Raw genomic sequence first — 23,813 nt, forward strand, 5'->3', positions numbered from 1 at the left:
CTGCTGTCGGCGATGAGAGGCTTCCTGAAGTGAGCGTGTGTCCCTCTGTGCCGCATTTTCGTCGTGTCTTGATTATTTTTTTTTTTTGCTGCGCTTGCTCGGGGAAATAGGAGGATGTTGTGTTGCTGTTTATAGTCGGGCGCCAAGAAGATTGGATCCGCGTCGCATTTACTTTTTCTCTTCTTTCGCTTTTCTCTTCTCCCCGGTGTAGTAGGAACGTGCGTTGGAGAAGAGTACAGGAGTCTTTGGCGTGCGGGCCTCGCTTCGTATATGCGCTCTTCACGCTACGGATGCGGGAACAGGGGCAGATATAGGAAGGACTGCAGTCAGGAAGGCCTGGTTATTTCTGCGCACTTCAGGCAGTGAGTGAGCCGGGTAGTAGAAATAAATGGAATAGAATGATGCTCAACGAACAACACTTTCTTCTTCTTGCAATGGGAACGCCACCTTAGACGGAACGACACAGGAACGATGAACAAAACGACGAACAGAACGAGCGCTTACTTTGAATGGCTTTTATTTTATAAGGCGGGAAAAGCTTTTCACGGAATCTCATTCTCTTCGTCTTCCCTGGGTCGTTCCGTGAAAGTTAGCGCTTCCAATGCAAAAATGCTGTACCAACTAGCACCAGTCGTCGGTTGATATCTTTCTTTCCTAACTTCAATGAAGTCGTTGAAGAGTGCTCGTAACGAAGAGGAAAGGTAGATGGAGTGGCGAGCTAAATAAAAATTCATGGTGCATACTGAGACTGGTGTAAAACACGGACGGAAGTATCGTCCTGATTTTCTCCAGTCCGTTGTCTCCTCTGCGCCGGTTTATCACAATCAAGGAAGACCAACTATCTCAACCGCAAGCATTAGTACTGCGATCAAGCTGACATGAGTGAAAGAAGAATTTTTCACAGAGAAAAAGCTTGTAGGGTCCCATTCTACAAGAAATAGTAACATTCACTGCTCTAAACTCGGTCATTCGGTTTTTCATGCGTATCATTGCTCCTCTAAACATGAATACACCTATAAGAGAATACAAACGAAGTAAACACTCCAATAGCACATTCCCTTCTATAAAAAAAAGAGTAAGATGTCCTCTAGCGCTTGCAAAAAAAGTTATAGACAGTCTATGGACTGTCTATTGACTTCTGTCTCTAAAGTCTATAGACTCTCTATAGACAAATCCTAGAGGACAATCTATAGGCAATACAAATGACATAGACAGTCTATAGACAATCAATAGATTTATGGCCATACACTTTTAGTAGACTTTTATTTATAGACAGTCCACAGACTATGAGTAGACAAAAAGCAATATCTATAGAAAGTGAATAGAGTCAATGAGAAGTCTATAGACTGTCTATCGACCATTTTTATAAGGCACTCCGTTTTATAAAAGGAAGTAAGCTGTCTACTAGCACACTCCGTTTAATAAAACAGGAGAGTTTACACCTGTTTAACTCCCTTCTGTTTATAGTGTAGCGTGATCATACGAGGGCAGAAGAAGACAAACAACACAGACGCTAGGCTAATTAAGAGCATCGGTCGTTTACGCTTCAGAAACCAATTTGAACATTTATTCTATCTACAGCGTATACTTCCCCGAGGACACGATGCAAGCGGATCCTAACAACTAGTCGCGACTGCGCATATAGCAACAGCTCCGGGGAAAAACACGAGCATACCTCGGATCTTTTGTTTCCTGATTACCGTGTTTTGCCACCTGCATAGCCGGCCGGCTCTTTTCCAAGGTATGCGGAAATACCACCGTAAAAGGGGCTTTCGACGTCGCTACTAACGTTCCCGAGCTGTGTTTGCTCGCCACTTTGCGCGTTATAGGCTCGTATCGCCGACTCGGCAACAGCGTTAATGGTATGGAAGCCCGATAAGGCTAAGAGGAAGTTCTGACCTTGGGCTTGGTGATAAGGGTGATAGCTAAATGGTATTTGAATTCCATCCTTCCGGCACGCTGTAGAGCTCCAAAGCGCCTTTATCGCTGGCTTTGTTTGTAGGTAAACAAGGCGCGGAATACGAAGCGCGGTCCGTAAGAATAATCCAGCCGTATTCAAGGTGCCAAGGGCATGGCGACGAAATGTGGTACTAAGCGAAATGGGCTCATACGTCCTACCGCAGCCTTGGAAGGGCAGTGTGTTGTAATAATAAGTTCTACGGCGAGGACAAAATGACTCGAATGCGCGCGATTCTTAAAGAAACACAGCTATCAGCGCAATATTTGAGACTGGTGACTTTTAAGGCGAAAGCCTTTAATGCCTCATCGTTGTTAGCAGAAGGTTGTTAGCAGAGGTGTCACGCTTTTTCTAGTCAGGGCAGAGAAAAAATTTTTGTGCGCGATGGGATTCGAACCACCATACTTCCGTTCCGCAGTCAAGCGTGCTAATAGCTACGCCACTTCCTGCCAACGCCTATGTAGTTCTCTTTGTCTAGGACGCTGGAAAGTGGTCGCAAAAAGGCGTCGAATCAGACAGATGCCTCCCAAACACCCTCCAGTGTCTCCAGCATTTAATATTGACAGACAATTGTGTACTTAACATCTTAACGACATATCAGTGACACATGCAGCAACACCGCGCTAAAGGCTTTCGCCTCACCGCACTTTAGGTCAACAAAGTGCCCCCCCCCCCCCCCCCCCCCCTGAATTTTTCTCTGTAACAGTACACAGCGGTTATTACTATCAGCGCATTATACGCTACAGTGGAAACAGTCTTGTCACGCAAAGGCAAGGTTTAGAAAGATGCAGTGCCGGCTTTAGGTGCACTATCCTGTTTGCATGTAATACACTTCTCTATTGTTCACCAGTCGAGGTGCCTTCGTAATTATGGCTTCTTACCCCAACGTCATCGGTTCGGTTCTGAACACGTCAGCTCCACTTCGGTGGAGGTTGTATGCAAAGACGATCCGGCACTGGCACTTAGGAGCGCGTATTATACTCAGCCCCAGGTGGTAGAAGTTAATCCGAAGGCATACATTGTCGATATCGTTTCTCTGGTCACAACAATCTATCATCAACAGCAGCAGACTAACTACGTGAATCACAGGGCAAAGGACTCTCCTATATTCCTTCAATTGACCCTATCTCGTGCCACTTGCAGCCATCTTATCTCAGCAAACTTCTTAACCTTATCCGGCCACACGACTATCTGAAGCCACTTGCTACGCTTGCCTCCTCTTGGAATCCACTCTGTTACCCTTAAGGACCATCGGTTATCTTGCTTTCACATTACACGAACAGTACAAGCCCATTCCATCCTATTGATTTCTAGTAGGATATCATTAACCCGCGTTTGTTCCCTCCCCACTCCGCCCGCTTCCAGTCTCTTAACGTTACACCTATCATTTTCCTTTCCATAGCTCGTCTCGTTGTCCTTAACTAAAGCTGAACCCTTTTCGTTAGCCTCCACGTTTCTGCCCCATAGGGGAGTACCGGTAAGATACAGCCGCTGTATACATTTCTCTTCAGGGATATTGGTAAACTGTCATTAATAACCTGCAATCAAGTGCCTCCCAAATGCGCGAACCCCTTTCTTATTATCGAGTTATTTCACATCTCGTCGTCCCTATCTGTGGTTACTACCTACCCTGAGTAGAAGTATTCACTTATTACTTTCAACACTTTGCTGCCTATCCTAAACTGTTGTTCCCTTCTCACACTGATGAAAATTAGTAGGCTCACTGTGCAGCTCTCCCTGTCTAGGTACTCGCTCATGCTTTGCAGTTTGACCCCTGAGTTACTTAGCAAAGCAATATTAACAGTAAATCTGACAGTGTTAAGGTATTCTCCACTAGCTTTCATCCCGAACTAGTCCCATTCTGGTTCTCTAAACACCTCCTGCAAACACGCGGTGATTGGCATTGGCGAGATCGTGTCTCCCTGCCTGACACCCTTCGTGATGTGTTCCTTACCACTTTCCTTATAGAAGATTATGGTTGGTGGGGCATTATTAAAAATGTATTAATATTTCACAATCGTTCGATGTAGTTTTTTTAACCGAACTTAGTGTTGAAGAACTTATGCTCAGCTAAAGTCCACACAATGCGCGCTGTCAGAAGTAAACACAAAGGAAGAAAGGACCCTCCGCCGTTCTGTTTTAACCTACTTCAACTTCATTCCGCCCCCCTCCTCCACCTTAGCAACTGGCTCGGGAAGAAAAAAAAATATCTGGGTTAAGAAAGCTGCGAACGTTATCGGCTCCGACGACATCGTTACGTAATTCCCACGACCTTGACCAGGCGAACTGCTTCGGGCTCACTTCAACACCGCGACTATACGAGTCTCCAGCATACCACCGCAGTCATTCCTTTTTTTCCCGCTCGCACGAAAGCAGAAAACAGGAGTTGAGAAAGAAAACAAAAAAAAAAGAGAGTTCCGAAAATCGGGTATTTCATCGCCCAGGAGCAGAGCAATTTACTCGACCAATGGTTTCGAACAAGAAGAAACCGATAAAAAAAAAGTACGTCCATTGCTTTGTTGCCGTTGTTGTTCACGGGTTCTTTTTGTTGTTGTTTGTCGGTAGTTCATTGTTATTCACCGCTCCAGCTCGACCACCGGCACAGACGCTCGAACAGCCACTACGCTCTCTCGAAGTGCTCGGCTTCGAACAACCCACAGCCGTCAACGACAAAGCGTATCGCGCGCACTTCAGACCGGCGCGCCCGCTTCTTTTGTACGCATTTCCCCCTCTCCCGAGCCCGTTGCCGGGGCGGCTCAAGCTGCGTGTGTAGCAATTTGGCCGGCTCCAAATTGTTCTTTCGGAGCAACTCATATGCGTTCGCTCGAACGCAGCGTCGGCTGACCGACAACAACACGGCGCTTTTTTTTTTTTTTCGTCGACGACGAGGAGGAAATAACGACGCCATTGTTCTTTCGGAGAACGTTGGACGCAACCAGGCACGTGGCTGACTGCTTTCTGAGATGTTTCTTCCGTGGAGACATAAATACAAAGACAGATAGCCGAACGCCTATTTACGAAACCTGGGCGGTGCAGCACGCGACTGCAGCGCCACTGACAGCAGCGACGTTGCCTGGCATGACTCCGCATTTTTGAGTGAAGTGAACCCACTATGGTCGGATACAACTAAAGAACGCAGCGGTTTTTCCCCGTCAGAGGATCCCCTTCCAGCCAATGGCGTCGGCCGACTCTCATGACCCTGCTAGTGTGACAAAATAGGCTATGGTGGATAAAGGGGGTTAATCCCTTCTCCCCATGGTCAGGGGTGCACCACTCTCTCCATTGTGACGCCGCTGCCTGCAGTATCACGCTAGCAGGGTCATGAGAATCGACCGACGCCATCGGCTGGAAGGAGTTCCTTTGACGGGGAGAAGCCGCTGTGTTCTTGAGTTATAACCGACTGTAGAGCTTTTGCGACGTGCTTGTTTTGTTTTCTTCGTTGTCTCAAAAGCACAAAGGCAAACGAGCGCAGGATTTCATTAGAGTAATTAGCCGGCCTTGCCTAAAATGACAGCGCTAAAAGCGCTTCCTTTATACAACTTTCTCGAGCACATGTGGAGATATTCAGATACATAAGGCTTACTGTTCCGTATCTCTATTACATGTCACATTAATCCTGGAGAAGTCGCCGCGGTGGCTCAGTGGTTATGGTGCTCGGCTGCTGACCCAAAAGACGCGGGTTCCATCCCGGCCGCGGCAGTCTCATTTCGACAAAAGCGAAATGCTGGAGGCCAGTGTACTGTGCGATGTCAGTTCACGTTAAAGAACCACAGGTGGTCGAAATTATCCGGAGTTCTCCACTACGGCGACCCTCAGAGCCTGAGTCCTTTTGGGGCGTTAAACCCCCATGATTCCAGAAATTAATCTCGGAGGGTAACTACCAACACACCGTGTGTGAATGTCGCCATGATTAACATGTACGCGGCTTTTTCGTACACTGTGTTGAACAACAGGTGCTGGTTCTAGCTGCGGGCGGGCTGCAGTGGTTCCATGCAGGAACGTGTTTCGTTGCTATTGTCGTAGTTATAGCGGACTGCACGGTTTTCATTAATGTGCTTTTAGGTTGTAACTGTTTCCAAACCTCCACATTAGATTTTTGGGTGTATCGTACCATTCAGTTTGTCAGTTCTAATACAATACGAGAAACGCAAGGCCGGGGGTGCTGTATCGGCCACAGTTTGAAGATATCCGCCCCGAGGCCGCGAGAGTGCAATAAGTGGGACGCTGAGAACCAAATCCCCGCTAATAAGGGGCGCAGACGTTTACAGCTGCCTCAGGGAGGTCTTTCCGAACGCCCGACTCCGCTGCTTCGAGACTGCAGACAACGAAGGACTTCTTTTTATAACAATGGAAATGAGCTCTTTTACATTGACAATGAGCTTGGCTGCGGTGAGGAGATGTATGCGATACGGAGGTGTGTAACGACGCTGTTATTGGCCGCCAGGTGGCGTTCGCCCAGGCCGGGCGGCGCAGAGGTTCTTTTGCATATAGCGCGGGCTATGATGCATATGTACCTCACCTTGATATCAAAGCAGTATTGTCGAAAGAAAAGAGACCACCGTGGGCGTGGCTCAGGCAAGAAACAAGCCCTGTCTATTCGCTAGCATGGCGTGGAGTGTTACGGTATTGCGTGTTATGGGTAGGGTATGGTATTGGTGTGGTATGGTATTGTATATTATGGGTAAGGTATGGGTATGGTACGGTATCATATGGTATGGTAGGTGTAAGGTACGGGTAAGGTATGGATATGTTACGAGTAATGGTATGGTATGGGTATGGTATGGGTATGGTATGCGTATGGTATGGGTATGGTATGGGTATGGTATGCGTATGGTATGGGTATGGTATGGGTATGGTATGCGTATGGTATGGGTATGGTATGGTATGGTATGGTATAGAGCTGAACGTCTGTAAGGAGTAAGTGAGGTATGAGAGACCTCGCTTTGAAAGCCCAAGACCGATTTTAACAACGTGGGGTGCTTTGAGGAGCACTGACATCAGACAACAGACGGGCGCTTCTTCCATTTCCTCCCTCAAGGATATGCGCTTCCGGGGCCGAGATTCGATCTCACGACCTTTGGCAGTCCGTGTGTACTGAGGGGTTCATCTGAGTGCCCTACGTAGCAGAGATAAATGGAAGATAAGTTTGTCTAGTAGCAGGCGTAATCTGCCCGATGATAGCGAATTATTGACTAATTGACATCAACAAGAGCTGAAGGTGCGCTAAATGTATGTTGAGAAATCCTAAAGCTGTCCTACGTTTGTGATCACACTTTGATGATGCTCTATGTCAGACTTCAAAGAAGTAATTCTGAGAAATTAGAAAATGAAAAACTGAAATTTTTTCTTTAGCGCAAAGAATCTTTCGAGCAGTATTTCACTCGCGGTACGTCCGGCAGCTAGGCGCCGACATAGGCTTCTATAAAGCGTGCCACCCAAGTGGAATATGAAGGGGCGCGACACGCCTTGTTAAACCCGGAGGACAGGTGTTAACGCGATACATGGCGGAATGTAGCACAACGTTGCGGGAATTCACTTTCAGCCTACCTCTTTCGAACACGAAACGACGCTTCCAGGAAACAATTTCGCGCTTCGCTGCTTCTTTCATGTAAGCCCTATATCCGTAGGGTACGGCTTCTGCAGCTGGTACGGCTCGTTTCGCTAGTCTGAATGGTGTCCTAGCATTTCAGGTTTCAACCGAGAAACGAAGAATAACCGAGTCAAGCGCGATGTCGTAGAAACATTTTCCTGCGACTCTGCCTCAGTAGATCTAAATATATATATTTCGCGCATATGAAATCCCGAGCTAAGATGCGGTGGCTATTTTCGGCGCGAGTACTTATGCTCCGAGAGAAAGAGACGAAAAAGAAATCAAAAAGAGCATTTCAGTCTTTTCCTATTGCGTGTCAGCAGCTGACGGATGGCGTGAGACGAGCTACTCTACGTGTCCTATTCTCTAGTTGAATATGAAAAATAAATACCGGCTCGGAAAAAGAGCCGACGGTTTCAACGCCCGTAAGCCGAGTTCGCCCCTCTGTCAGACCCTCTCAACTCAGACAAATCGCGCCCTCTTCCGCCTCGATGAGCGACAGCCGTGCGCTGAGGATGTCGGGGCTGGAGTAAAGCGACTGCTCGGAAAGATTCATGTAAGCACTTCCGAGGTTCGCGGAGAAAGTGGTCGCGTTCTTCAGTCTGACTCAGCTGCATCAGTGTTCGCACCGCTCGTGGCCACAACGAAGGCCCAACTGAATGCAACTCCCGAAGTTATTGTTCAACCACAAGGAGAAAAATGACATGGTTTGATGTGGTATGGAATGTACAATACGGTACGCTATGGCACAGTAAAGTGCGGCACAGTACGATATGGAATGGTATGGCATGGTCAAGAGGAAGAAATGGGTTTGGGCAGGGCATGTTATGCGATGGCAAGATAACCGCTGGTCCTTAAGGGTAACGGAGTGGATTCCAAGAGGAGGAGAGCGTGACGGGGGCGACAGAAAGTTAGGTGGGTGGATGAGGTTAAGTTTGGGGGGGTACGGTGGCTGCAGCTGGCAAATGCCAGGGTTAATGGGAGAAACAGGTGAGAGGTCTTTGCCCTGCAGTGGGCGTATTCATGCTGATGATGATGATGGTATGGTACGGTTGGTTTATAGGGTTCAACGTCCCAAAGCGGCTCAGGCTATGAGGGACACCGTAGTGAAGGGCTGCGGGAATTTCGGTCACGTAAGGTTGTTCAACTTGCACTGATATTGCACAGTACACGTTACTTATGGTTACAGTTATGGTATGGTATGGTATGGTATGGTATTGTATGGTATGGTATGGTATGGTATGGTATGGTATGGTATGGTATGGTATGGTATGGTATGGTATGGTATGGTATGGTATGGTATGGTATGGTATGGTATGGTATGGTGTGTGTGTGATATTTCATGATATGTAGGGTTTACCGTCCGGAGTCAGCCCTAAGCGCAGGCCTTAATCGCAGCAGCAATCTCTTGTAATCGGTTAATCAATCTTGTATCCTTTAATAAGCTCCGCAAAACCATATACGTCGCACATGATGCCGCCATACAAAGAACGAGTCATGCAAGTAGGTGCAATTGAATCGTAACGTTGTGTCGAGCCATACACTGAAGCTGCTAATATACAAGACGCAGCCTGCGCCCATTACACGCCAGGGGGTGCCCCGATCTCTCAAATTACTAGATGATTGAGGAAGACACGCAGTTCTCACGCGTGAAATTGAGGCTCAGTAGGATAAAAGTCATAGGTAAAAAGCCCCCGAAATAGTCTAGAAAATGTAGTGTAAAGCGCAAGAAACTCAGATTGCTAGCTTGTGGGGAGACCACGAAACTCGCTAGACACTGAAGTGGCTAGCGTACGCAGGGAGCGAAAGCGCGACTGCTTTATTGTGTTTTCTTTTTTTTTTTCAGGTCTTGTTTTCTCCGCCGCTCCACTTTTTTTTTTCGAGACCAACTCGCTGCGCGTCCCGAGAATGCTGCCGTCCTTCCAAGTTCTCTTCTTTCTTGTCCATTCTTCTTCTATCTTTCTTTTCCTTTCCACCTTTTGACTTTTTCCGCATAACCTTTATTACATTTCTTTTCCCGTTTATTGTCTTCTCAGGCAGAGAGACGAGAGAGAAAAGGGGGGGCACGAGCGAGGAACCAGGTTGACCTGGAAGGCGAGACAACTCTACTCGTCCGGAATGCTGCTGCCCGATCCAAGCGAGCTTCCAGCCTGCACCCCCTCCCCCTTCTCTCTCTCTCCACTCCATTCTCCTCGTCTTCTTTTCCTGACACCTCTGACCCTGAAGGCGAGAGCATCGCACGCCGACCCCTTTTGTCCTCGACATTCCGTCCGAGCACGGTGCAAATATTTGAGCCAGACCTCTTCCTTTTCTACTTCTCTTTCCATTTCTTTTCTTTCCATCTCTCGTCTCTTCTTTTCATCTGCATCCGTCGGATTAAATCACTTCGCTACCATGCGCTTCATTTACTACAGCGGAGTTGGCGCGGAGAACTAGTTTACGTAACGACTTCGTAAGCCGGCTCATGAAGATATGCATGACTGCCAGGCCGTCTGTGCGAGTCTGCCTGCGGCTAGGCGTCTCGAGGCAATCTGGAAGCAAGAGCGGTGAACTAACTGGACAGCTTGTACTACTACACGCCAGAGGTCGCGGGTCAATACACCAGGCCTCGGGGATGGCGGGGACGACTACTTGACCAATGCATATAGCTGCAGGCGCCTAAAGGCCTGCAGGCAAGGCATACATATGTGCTGGATTTACGCGCCCAGATAGGTCCAACGGCTTTGCCTCTAAGCGCTAGAGGGAGATGATTACCCCGACGAAGACGTGGAGTGTAGGAGAAAGTGTAATCGTTATACGGCTCGATGCGCGGGAATTCGAGCGGGTAATCTAGCGGCGTGCTGAATATGCAGCGCTATATCTCCCACGCGACACCGTATAAGGAGATCATTCTTCTGAAAATCCGGCATCGGCCGTCATCCGACGTCTGTCGGAAAAAAATCCCAGAATTTCTGAAATAAGAACATAGAAAACGAAGATAGCTGGTGTTGGGATTCAAACCCAGGCCCTCTGTGTGCCTGGAGGCCACGCACCGCATAGGCCACGAACGGTCGTTGGTTCAAGCGTCTCAGAGGGGCACTTATAGTGAACGCGTTGGGGTGTGTATGACTTAGCAACGTGTGTTTGGGATGTGTACTGATCTTACAGTAATTGAAAATAAAAAACTAATATCAGTATGCTAATTAGGAGTAACAAATTGCGCGGAATGAAAAGGCGATGTTATGGTGCTTCATTGTACCCAAACAAATGGTATGTGTGAATATGTAGTGGTGTAGTATGTCACGCACTGTAACCTAGATAGTAATTGGTAATAGGTAATGTGATCGGTAATTGTGATTGAAATCGATGATCGTGATGGGTGATGTGATTGTGGATTGGTAATCAGCGAGAAATGAGAAATAAAATTAATAAAGAAAGAAAATACAAAGAGGAGAAGGCGCTATCGCGCGCGTCTACTCTTAGGCGAAGCTTAAGCTTCCCCCTAATTTTTATGCTGTGGCACCTTTTTTCTCACCATCACGAGTTACGCTTAAGACGCAAGCCAGAAACTCTATGTCTGACGTAGCAGTCTGCCTCTATCTAGGGTCCCTCTTGTTTGCCTTCGATTAAAAGTCGAAAACTGTCGACATTCATTCATTTTACGTAATTAGTGACGAGTAGCGAATTCAAAATGGGACAAAATTTACGGCCCCGGAAGTGACGCTTCACCTGACGCGCCACAACCCGTCGTCACAAAAGCAGCGGAGAGTGCGGTCGCGGCTGCTTGTGTAGTTTATAACGGCTGTAGTGCGACACAACTCAAGATCAAAGCGGCTTTTCCCCAACAATGAACCCACTTCCAGCCAATGGCGTCTGCCGATTCTCATAACTCTGCTAGCATGACAATGAAGGGAGTGGTAGAATATTAATTAATTAATTAAAATTAATTTTTCACAGCGAGGCATATCCACAGTGACCCCATCCAAGCAATACGCAATTTGGTACAGCACAGACTGGTGTGTACGTTCCTGTGATTTACGTTTGAAACATTCGAAGAAGGATTTTGCAAGCTTTTTAATTCTCTTCTTTGATGCGCGGTAAACTCACCGCATGTATTACCTCAGTTTCGAAGAAGTATCCATTCGAAACAGATGTGAAATCTTAGGACCCGCATAATTGTCGACCTGTCCATTTTTTTTTTTTTTAAACAAGGATGTGAGAAACATATAGGTAAAGTCAGGCGGTTGGCCGAGCAGGACACGTTCCACACAGTAAGAACCCTTTGTGCCCACAACTTGCGATAAACGCAACCGTGCAAACACAACAAGGTGAGATTAGATTAAACACTAACGGTGACACGGTTTAGCACACCTCGGCAACAGAGCTTGCCTGAGGAGCCCAAACAACCCTTTTGAGTTCTTGTGTCTTTCGAACCCTAATCATCGTCCATGTGACAACCACGCCGTTTGCACAACGTCATGAAAATGAAAACAACACTGAAGGCTGACTTCCCCGAAGGTATAGGGCAGGAAAAAGCATTCGAGAGATAATTAAAAAAAAACAGAGAAAAAAGAAGCTGTGAAGTGCCTTTCTGTTGCAGGTCAGCAAGTTCTTTTTTGGTTCACAACAGAATGAATGAATGAATGTTTAAGTCGGCAAGCGCATAAAAAATTCCCTACATCGAACAGAAATTCCAAATCGATCCAAAGAGCCAAACGAGGTCAGTCCAAGTGAAAGATGCGCTCGGGGTTTTAGTATTACTGACTCTCAGTGCACGTTAAAGAACCTCAGGTGGTCGAAATTTCCGGAGCCCTTCACTACGGCTTCCCTCATAGCCTGAGTCGCTTTGGGACGTTAAACCCCTTAAACAAACCAACCAATCCCAAGCCAAAGCGGCATCCGCGTTCATGTGTACACCTTATCCTCATGCTTACTAGCCATTGTTGCCAACATTTTGGAAACTTCTACTGATATAGTCAGGCGTTACTGGATGTATCAAAAACGGGGCGTACTAAACTGCCAACCTAAACCAACCAACCAAAGCGACTCAGGCTATGAGGGACGCCGTAGTGAAGGGCTCTGGAAATTTCGACCACCTGGGGTTCTTTAACGTGCACTAACATCGCACAGTACACGGGCCTCTAGAATTTCGCCTCCAATGAAATTCAGCCGCCGCGGCCGGTATCGAACCCGCATCTTTCGGGTCAGCAGCCGAGCGCCGTAACCACTGAGCCACCGCGGCGAGGTAAAATTGGTTTTTGAGGAAAGGAAATGGCACAGTAACTATCTCACGTACTTTGGTGGACGCCCGAACCACGCAGTAAGGGAAGGGGTAAAGGAAGGAGTGAAAGAATAAAGGAAGAACGGTAGTTAAATGGATTTCAACTGAGCGGCTAACGTTATCTCTATTTTCGCACTTTCAGAGGCTCTGAAATTGCCTTCCTGCGGTGTTACGTGAGTTGGTATACGTTTCAGCAGGGACAAGCGTCGTTTCGTTCCAAGAATATCACCGGGCCCCGTATGGCAGCAGGCGGTGTGTAACATATAGCTGCCGTCGTCAGAAGCCAAAGTCTCTTTAGGAGAGCTCGCGTGAGATACTGTAGCCTCCACCGTTATAGAGCGACTTCGCGTGCGCTGCCATTATACACTGACTCCAGCGATCACGTAACGCTCGCAGCGTGGTGTATATACGAGGCGCGTAGAGACACAGATGGTCGTCGATCCGAGTCCCGCGATGTTTGGGAGTAGAACGCACTTGCGTTCTCGGAACGCGCTCGGACAAAGTTCCGAGGAACAAACGTAGCTGTGACACCTGTGTTGGAGAAAAGCGGAGCGCGTCTCGCAGGTAAACCGACTGCCTCGGGACGCGCGCGTGATTTGGAGCGACTGCTTATGCGATGGAAGTACCGTATTTACTCGCGTAGTGGACGCTCTTTTTGTCAAAACGATTTCTGACGCGGTGGCTCAGCGGTTAAGGCGCTCGACTCCGATCCGGAGAAAAAAAATTCAGGGGGGCACTTTGCTGATCTTAAGTGCGGTGAGGCGAAAGCCTTAAGTGCGGTGTTGCTGCTTGTGTCACTGATGTTTGGTTAAGATCTTAAGCTTCGCCTCTGAGAGTGGAACGCGGCAGCGTCTTGCAACGCTGCCAGGGAGTCCACAGAACGCCATCGCCCGTTTGGCTGTACGCCTTGCTCGCCGGTAACCTGGTTTTTGAAGAAAGGAAATTATCTGTATCGCATATCTCGGTAGACACCAGAATGACGCTTAAGCTTCGCCTTTAGTAGTGGAACGTGACAGCGTGGATGGAAGGATGGATGGAAACAACTTTATTACACACAAAAAATGGCTGAGGCTTAGCTTAGGTTAAGCCTAGTCAGATGCGAAGCATATTGTCGCCGAGTTGCATATCGAGCACGCCGCTTGGCTAGACGTTCTTCCCGCTCTTCATCAGTCTCTGCAGCACGCCGCAACTTTTGCTTCTCATTCCAACGAGCAGCCCTGTCTCCAGGAGGCATCTCTATCCCGTGTACGCCTAGCAGAGTTGTTGTTGTTGTTGTGACTGAGAGAAGGATGAAAAGGAAATTGCACGGGCCTGCTACTGGCTCGAGCCAAGCCACCACCGCTGCCACGTGCAGATAGAGGAGAGTTAAAAGATCAGATGAAGGAGAGAGAGGAAAGACGCGCGTCGCAGCAACAACTGCGTCCGCCGGAGCGCACGCTGCTCAAAAAACAGATAAGCGGCCGAAGCCGCGCTCGCCGAAGCGAGAACAGATACAGGCGCACCCCCTTGTATACCGCCGCTCCAGCATCACGTGTTCACTACAGCGCACCTAGCGGCAGAAGCAGGAAACACATTGGTCGCGACGCCTCGCGCGACGGCGCGAGCTGGGGCCCCGTTTCTCATCTGCTGTGACGTCACGCACAACGTGGTCATCCTTGGTCACGACGCCGCGCGCGACGGCGCGAGTTGGGCCCCCGTTTTTTCATCTGCTGTGACGTCACGCATCACGTGGTATGATATGGAGGTCACGAAAGGTCAATGGTAACGACACCGCCGCGCTCGAGGAGCTGGGTTGGGCTATTTTAGTATGCTTCGCATAAAAAAAATGTTCCAGGGCGGTCCCCTACTGGTCCAGGAGTCCACGGGCTTGTGCTTCACGTAAAGCCCGATCCACCAGCCATTTCTGGCCGGCGGGCTGAGCGGTCCGTAAAGCAGCCTCCCAGGAGGATGGGGGGTACTGCGTGTTGTAGCGCTGCCAGGCAGTCCACGGAACGCCACCCATTCGGCGCGATGCCTTGCCCTTTGAACGCGACGCTTTTTTGAGGAAAGGAAATGGCGCGGTAATACTCTGTCATCTCGGTGGACACCCGAACCGCACCGTACAGGAAGGGAGGAACGCCACCACCCGTTCAGCGCGCAGCTACCGGCGCTTGTATTCCGGTCCTGTAGGAGGGAGGGCTTACAGAGTCTCGTTAAATCTCGCACGGTGCCCGGATGCTCTCGTTTCAGTGCCCGGATGAGTGGAATTCGGTGCCCGGATGTTGGCTCTCGGTCTCGGCGTGATGTCACCACACTGCCGACAACGGGAGCTAAAAGCATTTCAGGCTTAATATGAGGAACTTTGGCGGCTAAAAGGGGTGAAAGGCGAAAGCCTGAGTGCTGCATTCTGTTACGAGGTTGTTCACTTCACTTTCTGTTGGGGCATTAATTAACTGCCAATCAATGACGCTTAATCTTTGCCTTTACGAGTGGAACGCGACAGCGTGTTGTAGCGCTGTAGCACGGAACGCCTCCACGCGGTCGGCGCGATGCGTTTCCCTTTGAACGCAACGCTTTTTGAGGAATGGAAATGGCGCTGTAATTCTCTGTCATCTCGATGGACACCCGAACCGCACCGTACAGGAAGGAGGAAGTGGGATTGATAGAGGGGCCGTAATGAAGAAAATGAAAATTGTATTTGAGGAAAGGAAATTACGCAGTAACTGACTCACTTATCTCGGTGGACACGAGTCCAAAATTGTATTTGAGGAAAGGAAATTGCGCAGTATCTATAGCTGTCTCACATATTTCGGTGGACACCCGTCAAAATTCGTGCGCAGTGACGTCACGACCATTTTGACCAATCTGAAACGCGGACAAATTTGCTAACACGTCTTGATCACGACAGTATGAGCCATTAAAGGTTTTCGGCTTAAAAATGTTTTGCAACGCTGCCAGGGGGTCAACAGAACGCCATCACCCAATCGGCTCTACGCCTTGCTCTTGGGCAAGTTGGTTTTTGAGGAAAGGAAATATATCTGCCTCACATATCTCGGTGGACACCTGAACCTCGCCGTAAGGGAAGGGAGGAAGATGGGAGTGAAAGAAGACGCCGCATTCCAAACTATCGAGCTGGCATGGCGGAGTGGTTAGCGTGCTCGTCTCGCACTCCGGAGACCCTGGTTCGATTCCCCAACTCGACGAATTTTCTACTCGGTTTTATCTATTTATCTGGTCTGACTAGAAAGGTTAATTAGGCTAATTTGTTATTAAGCAATTCACTAAATTCAGTCCCACTTACTAGAGCATCACTATACCATCCCTTTAATTGGTTGCGTGGTTACTATCAAAAGTACAATTCGCTCGGTTGAAATTCGCACACTGTGACGTCACGACCTTTTCGACCACTTGATAAGCGTGACATTTCTGTCGACACCTCCTGCTTACAACTATGAGGCATTAAAGGTTTACTCCTTAATATCGCGTCATTAGCCATCTTCGCTATATCCGCTACACATTTTTCGTTATATCCTGATATATACTTTGTTTATGCCAACGTGTTCAGCACAAGAAGACAAATCGTGTGACGCCACTTCGAATGTCTCCCGTCAATTAGTTTGGCCGTAATAGACATTTGAAGCTTCAAGAAGTCATGGTTTGGGGACCCAAAGGTCGTCGGTGTCAATCCCTGTGATAGGCTACGCATTGATTCGACTATCAATCTTATGCTCCGCAACGCGCTGAATCGTTTGATACCACTCCGAACAATCTACGAAAATTAGATAGTGCACAATTTGTATACCAATATGGTACATACCCCTGGTCCCACTTGGATGGCCTTGGTGTTTCATACTAACCCGACCTTGAGTAAAGGGAGCAGAACAGAGAACGCTTGGGTAACCGCAAGTCGGCTGATCGCGGGTTCAACCCGGCGTGCTTTCCTTAACTTTCTTGAACACTTTTTGTTTTTGGACACACACGTTCCCTGTGAGTGTGTGTGTGCATAGGGCGACATCAGTTTCCGCAATGTATCTTTGTTTTTGTAGAGGGACGGATGTCCCTTTTATGCGTAGCATTGGGCGCGGCCGGGCAGCCACCAAACCACGTGACGACAGGCGGAGGAAAAGCTGGGCCCCAACTCACGCGGTCGCGCGCGGCCGCAGCCACCACCTGACTCCCGCTCCTCCCGCTAGGGGCGCTGCGCCGGCGCGTGACGTCACGGAGGAAAAGCTGCTGAGAAAATCGAGTGCCGCCAAGCAATACCTCGCGCAAAAAGACCGCGCAATATGCAACGCATTCTTGGCTTAACCAAGCTAAGCCTGGGCATCTTTTTTTATCGAGAGTCCAAATAAACTTCTATGTGCGACTGTTGTCGCTTTATTGTATCTTTTTCGTGACGAGTTATCGGGCGACGCCAGTCGCTGTGTTGCAACTTTTTTTACGCATTTTTTAGGGTCCAATAAAATTCGCTTCAGTGTGCGTCATTTAACTTTAAAGGAAAGGTATGAAACCGATGCAGAGCGGCAGCTTCGAAAGCGAGGAAAGGCGCATGGGAAATGCCCAACATTATGGCCTATTTTTCGTCACTTTAAATAGTCGCAAGCGATGTGTACGAGAAAGTGACGGTCACGCCACATGCGTGTGCAGTCAATTTGGTACTCGCAAAAAATAAGTAAAAGGCAAGGCAAAAAAGTGGTAGGGTTTCAACGTAGTTAAACCGAGTAGGCGTGCAAAATAATCTGTTCATTCTTCACATGCCTTGGTTGGCGTTAGTACGTCTGGAGTAGTGGTTTCGCAGTAATACTACCACACTGAGATGAATGTATAGCAGGGTTAGAACTCATGAACGAAGCGGCAGACTCAACTCAAAGGAGGCGCTACATTAAATGGCGTCGACCCATTGCCATGATGTCGTGATTAATCGCTTAGCGCCAGCTTGCGTGACATCGCAGGAGGCTGGTAGTTAACCACGGTTTAACCGGATGAATCGAAAGCTTCAGTCCTATCCGACTAAATTTAAAAGAACTGTTGAATTCGGCATCAACACAGAGGGGATGTAATCAAAACATAACAAAGGCCAAAACAGGACGCTAACCGATTGCGATACAGGCAAGAACATTATAACAGCCGCAGCTTCGTTATAGCCCGTGTTGACTGGGCTCCCAAGGGGAATCGTCATTTCTTCGTTATATCCGTTATTTCGTTATGAACCACTTCGTTATACCGAGGTTCGACTGTAAACTCAAGAACATAGCCTCGCGAATCCTGTTGGAATGAAACGAAGAACGGACCCCTCTGGCTGAAGAAGACTAAAAGGCTGATGTTTAACGCGATTACCCCGGTTGCCACGGGGTCGATCGAGTTGGTCGTCGATCAGAGTTGCCAGTCAAAGAAACAGGAAAGCGCGGCAGTTTGGGCTCTCAGTGCTTCGCCAAATGGGTTACGACGTTCACTGCAGGATAGCACTCGCGCATTGCGCGATAATATTTTTGTTTCTTTTCTTACATCTCACTCGCCGGGTTCGGTCAGCCCTGCGTCTTTCCCTGCTCCGCTTCCCAGTTTCACGCTATCGAAGTCCGGAGATTTCATTCCACCGCGAACACTTCCTACTGAGGTTTCCGTTGCAATGTAAGCCGCTATCTTGAATCGCGACCGCTTTGCAATCGGGGCACCAACCCGCTAAGAAAGAAAATCTTTCTTTTTTTCTTTAACATGTGCGTGTGCGTGTTAGAGTTCTTGGGAAATACGAGGGACTTGGAAAAGAAGCAGAGTGGATAGGACCAAGGGAGGCCAATGGTAAGAACGTTTTGTTGGTTGAATGACACCCGGAAGAGGATGTAGGGGTGATTGCAAACTCGCTTGGCGCGCGAGAGCTGGCTCGGGTTTGTTTGACCGCAATTGGCCGATTTCGTGAACGGTGCAATGGGCAAGGACAATAAAAAAAAAAATCGGCGCACAGCTCTACTTGTTCACAACGCAAGCGCCCCTTGCAACGAGTGCGTGTGGCACCACCTCGTGCCCACAGTTTTTTCTGCATTTTTGTTTGTTTTTTACACAGTGTTCGTTGTGTTGTGTTGTGCTTTTTATGGCGCATAACCGGCTGCGGGATACGGTGGCCCCAGCTGGCAAATGACAGAGTTAAAGGCAGAGACATGGGAGAAGCCTTTGCCCTGCAGCTGATGACGACGATGATGAATCGGCTGGGAACGTCATGCGCTGAATAAGTTCAACATGTGCGTTGCGCTCAAGGTACTAAAGGTGTTTAAAATTCCGGCAGGCGGTACAGCATTGCGAAGCACAAAATACAGTGCGAAAGCCCAGTTTTTTTCATGTGGACACCACAGCCACGTACATTAAAGCGCGATTTAGGTGTCCACTGACCCAGGGAGGCAATTATGTGCACCTTCAACTTTTTAGTCATCAATACCCAATGTATTCTGCATGTTAATTCTTAGCCCCACCATTCTGCTCTGCCTGTCTAACTGGTTGATCATGCTTTGCAGTTCTTGTCCTGAGTGGCTTAGCAAGGCAATGTCATCAGCGAATCGCAAATTACTCAGGTATTCTCCATTAACTCTTATCCCTAACTGTTCCCATTCCAATCCCCAGAATACCTCGTGTAAGCAGGCAGTGAAGAGCATTGGCGAGATCGTGTCTCCCTGCCTGACACCTTTCCGTATTGGAATTTTATTGCTGACTTTATGGAGAACTATAGTAGCTGTGCAATCGTTATAAATATCTTCCAATATTTTCACATAACACTCTTCCACACCCTGATTCCGCAATGCCTGCATGACAGCTGAGGTTTCCACTGAGTCAAATGCTTTCTCGTAATCGATGAAGGCTATATATAGGGGTTGGTTATATTCTGCGCATTTCTCTATCACCTGATTGATAGTGTGAATGTGGTCTATTGCGGGGATACAGTGGCCGCAGCTGGCAAAGGGCAGGGTTAATTGGAGAGACATGGGAGAGGCCTTTGCCCTGCAGTGGGTGTAGTCAGGCTGATGATGATGATGACCCAATGTATACGCCGGTGGCCTATGCTTCATTGCCGCGTTTCTGTAGCAGTGTTGTCAACGCCAACGCGTATTGCTCTAGTACCGTGTTTCTGCCACAACGTTGTCGGCGCTAACGAATGCAGCGCACATCTCTCTGTCACTACCGTTACATAGCTCAAAGCACGAATATTAGTTTTAGAGTAGTTATTCTTGATAAAGAACATGATATGCAATGCACAGCGGAAGAGTGTGTCACAGTTTAACACGAGGCGTGATCGGCTGCGGTGATATCATAGTGTTCTCGTGCACTGGCCAGCGAAGCTGATCTCTTCGCGCCGCCACGGGTTCGTATCGCAGTGGCGCCAGTTTTATTTTATTTTGAAGACAGAAATCTATGCAGGAGACTGGACACAGAAAAGATGCAGACAGGACGAGCGTCCTGTCTCCGGCGTAGTTTTATATCTTCAGAATGCCTTACCAACTAGCCTCTCATCACACACTTCCAGAACTTATTTTATTTATTTATTTATTTATTTATTTATTTATTTATTTATTTATTTATTTATTTATTTATTTATTTATTTATTTATGATTTAATCGAAGCCACCTTCGAGGTCAAGCATCACACAAACCTGTGAGCCGGTTTTACCTCAAGAAGTACGGCTTTCGCTGTAAAAGTCAGCTTGTTTCAGACATTCCCTTCATTTAGGAACATAAAAGTACATTAAGAACCTACAGCTCTGTCATCATCAGCGCGTCAACGCCCACTTCAGGACAAAGGCTTCTCCCAATGATTTAGAATTAACGCACTCCTAAAGCACCTGCAGCGGTCACATTATTCCCAAAAAATTATATCACCCGCCCATTTGACTCTCTACAATTGCATTTTGTCTTAAGAGGAAACTGGAGGAATAATGATAGGCGCATTGAACGTAAAAAGTGAAGTAAACAACGTAGCTTTCTTCTTTAGCCATACGGCTGCGCTAAGTCAGGTTTAAATAATTAATCTCCCTTAGTTGAAATCTACACTATGGCGTATGACACTAAAGACAGTGTGGACTGAGAATAAATCATGTGTCTGTTTTGAGTGAAGTGTCTATGCTTTGATCGCGAAAGACCTCCATCACGCACCGTTCATTCGGCTGCCCTGCTTACGAATGTGCATAGTAATGCACGCGAGTTATCGGTCCAGTTCTCCGCCACGCCCAAACACTACAGTGCCCTGGGTATGACGTGCAATGCAGGCTGTTCGAACATTTCTGTAGTTATTATTTCTTTTTAGGAGAGAGTATAAAATCCCCACACCATTGCAGAAGCGCCATTTGGAGAAAACACCTAAATGAAAAGTGACAGTGCCAGCTGCCACACTGTAGAAAAAAAGGCAAAAAAAATCAACATGAGTACAGCAGCATTAACAGGCGAGAGATTCGCTTTGAATGTTACCATCGACTTTTTGTATCTCCCTGTGCTTGTGAATGCAGGTTTATCTTTCTTAGACGATCAGAAAATACCTACTTTTGTAACTTTGTGCATAGAGTAAAAATATACAGCCGAACCTTGTGATAACAAAGTTCAAGGAGCACGGAGATTACTTCACTATAACCGTAGCTTCGTTATAGCCCATGTCTTGCTCGTGTCTTCGTTATATCCATTATTTCGTTATAATTAGGTTCGGCTGTATTTCTTCGTAATGTCGCTCGTTATTGCATTCTGCAGTGTTAAGGGCCGGAGCAGGATTGCCAGGCTAATGTGGACCACTTGGAGTTGTTTTACATGCACTGAAGTACAAGCACATGATAGTTTTGCATTTCATGTTCTTCAAAATGCGGCAGCCATGAATAGCAGTCGCACCCGTGACATCTTTAACCTCAAGCCGAGTCACCGCAGCGGGTAGAAGAACAACACCCTGTAGCGTAAGCACGCGACTGTCGCAGCTATTTGTGCCCTACACTATCATAGCCATGTTTGGAAGAAAATCTGCCACAACAGCTTTGCGAAAACAATGGTACGGATTGGTGATTGATGAAATCATCTCGTCTCGCGGAATGCTAACGACATTTCTCCGAGGTCTCTGCCTTTCGCGTGACTCACACGGAGTTGGTTAGCTCGTGACCGGTCTCCTCAGCTCAGCAGCTGTTCTCGTGACGTTAGGAGCCGCGTAGTTTACCTCAATAAAACAGCCCCGCTCTCTTTTTGATGCGAAGGGTATAACCATGTACAGAACGTCACGGATCATGTACCACAGACAAGAACAGGAAAAGTCAAACATCGATATGCCAAAAATAAATGAAAAGAGAATAAGTAACTATCACGTGATCAATGCGCTAACTAGCAGAAGTGACATCTGTCAGCGCGGTGTGGCGTCTTCCAGACGTACCATTATCAGCATCATATTAAACGCGAGCAAGATAACTGAAACACATACGATCAGCAAAATGAGATCTTAGCTGAGAGATGTGAAATACCAGAGCAGTTGATTTTCACTTCTAAGGCGTGAGGATCGCTCTTTAGAGGTGTTCATAGACCCGCCTACATTTCCTCTCCAGTAGCCGATTATTTATGTGCTTTTCTGTTCACGTTTCAGTTGCCCTGTTATAGAGTTTTGTTTGATTCTGATGATACGCCAGCAGAACCGAAAACTGAAGAACTGCTGTCCATATCTTCGAACAGCGAGAATGGACCGGGACGGCCAATATGCTGATGATACGCACATACATGCATACGATCAAAGTTTACTGTTTCGATGTCGGTACGTGTTGCTATGTGGTTTACAGCTTGACTTATCTTAAGTGGCTGCTAGATTGTTGATAAGAACTGGACTAAACGTGCGCGTTAAGAAGAGATGTTTTTACGTCTGCTCACTTGGGTAACTACAATGAACTAGAATATAAAATATTACGAAACATTTAGATAAACTACAATTCAAAATACTATACCGCAGTCCACTAGGAACAAGCTTTTCCAGTTAAGTGTAGCTTAAACGACTCGGGAGTTGTTCAGCCAACGTGGTCATATATGAGCTCGCGTCGCTGTTGCCATAGCAACGCCTCGCCCACGACCCGTTATTCTACCGGCATTCGTCTACAGCCGGCGACCGTCATAACCGCAACGCATGCGCGCACCTCTGCTAGATATGATCTGATCTACCGATTAGATATCCCTTTGTTTTTGCTAACTGATCGATGCAACAATTACGTTAATCTATTTCGACGTAAGCCATCTTCTGTGTGCCGCCTTGGTAAAAAGTAAAGCGTCCGAGGGGGGGGGGGGGGGGGGTATTTGTTCTAAGCTGTCTAGCGGGGCCCTTGCTGAATTCGTGGAGTTCTTTACCTTCAGGAGAGGCGATAATTAAGTCCCTGCCGCCTTCAACACATTTGAAACACCGGCTACGCATTACGAGCTATACAGCATAGACAAAAAGCGGACCACAAGGGCTCTAAACTCCTCACAAAGTCTGTAGATAGGTATCAGTGCTTTCTTGGTCCTCACGGATGAACTAATTTCCAGCACTCAATGTCGGGAATGTAGGAAGAATTTTGCCACGAAAATTTCCCTGTTATTGATTTTGTCTTTTAGCATTGAAAAAATCAAGAAATCAAACAATAAACGCAGCCGTTCCCTGTATATTTTTTTCCTCTAAATAGCATCTAAACGGCTTGTGGAATTCAGTCCCCACAGCGCTATTATTGGGAAAGAAAAGCGCCTGCTCAGAATCGATCCTAGCGATGTACCTCACAAACACGAATGCGGCATTTCCTTCAACGACCTTTTAACGCATAATTCCCTGGAGCACGTTTTAGAGACGTGATTTCAAAAGAAACTACAAAAGAAAAGAAAAAAGGAGGAGCTGTTTCCTGACAACAGCTGTGCTCAAGAGCACAATACCCGCACGGAGGGTATAGTTCAAGACCAGCTGTTAACAAAGATACTGCGAATTAAAGAGCAAAATGTTAGCACCGCTCAGTCGATGGGGTAGGAATTCAAAATTCAAATGCGCCGCTGAACCGGCTCAAGGCAGTCATGATG

General features: G+C 47.5%; 1 protein-coding gene across 1 annotated transcript in view; it reads right to left on the minus strand.

Moving 5' to 3' along the window:
- DAAM (disheveled-associated activator of morphogenesis-like protein) overlaps nucleotides 1–23,813 on the minus strand; it is a 126,987-nt gene that overhangs the window by 102,140 nt on the left and 1,034 nt on the right. The window lies entirely within an intron of this gene.

The sequence above is a fragment of the Amblyomma mixtum genome, chromosome 9 (assembly GCF_055824585.1).
Source record: "Amblyomma mixtum isolate Tamu chromosome 9, ASM5582458v1, whole genome shotgun sequence".
Lineage (NCBI taxonomy): Eukaryota > Metazoa > Arthropoda > Arachnida > Ixodida > Ixodidae > Amblyomma > Amblyomma mixtum.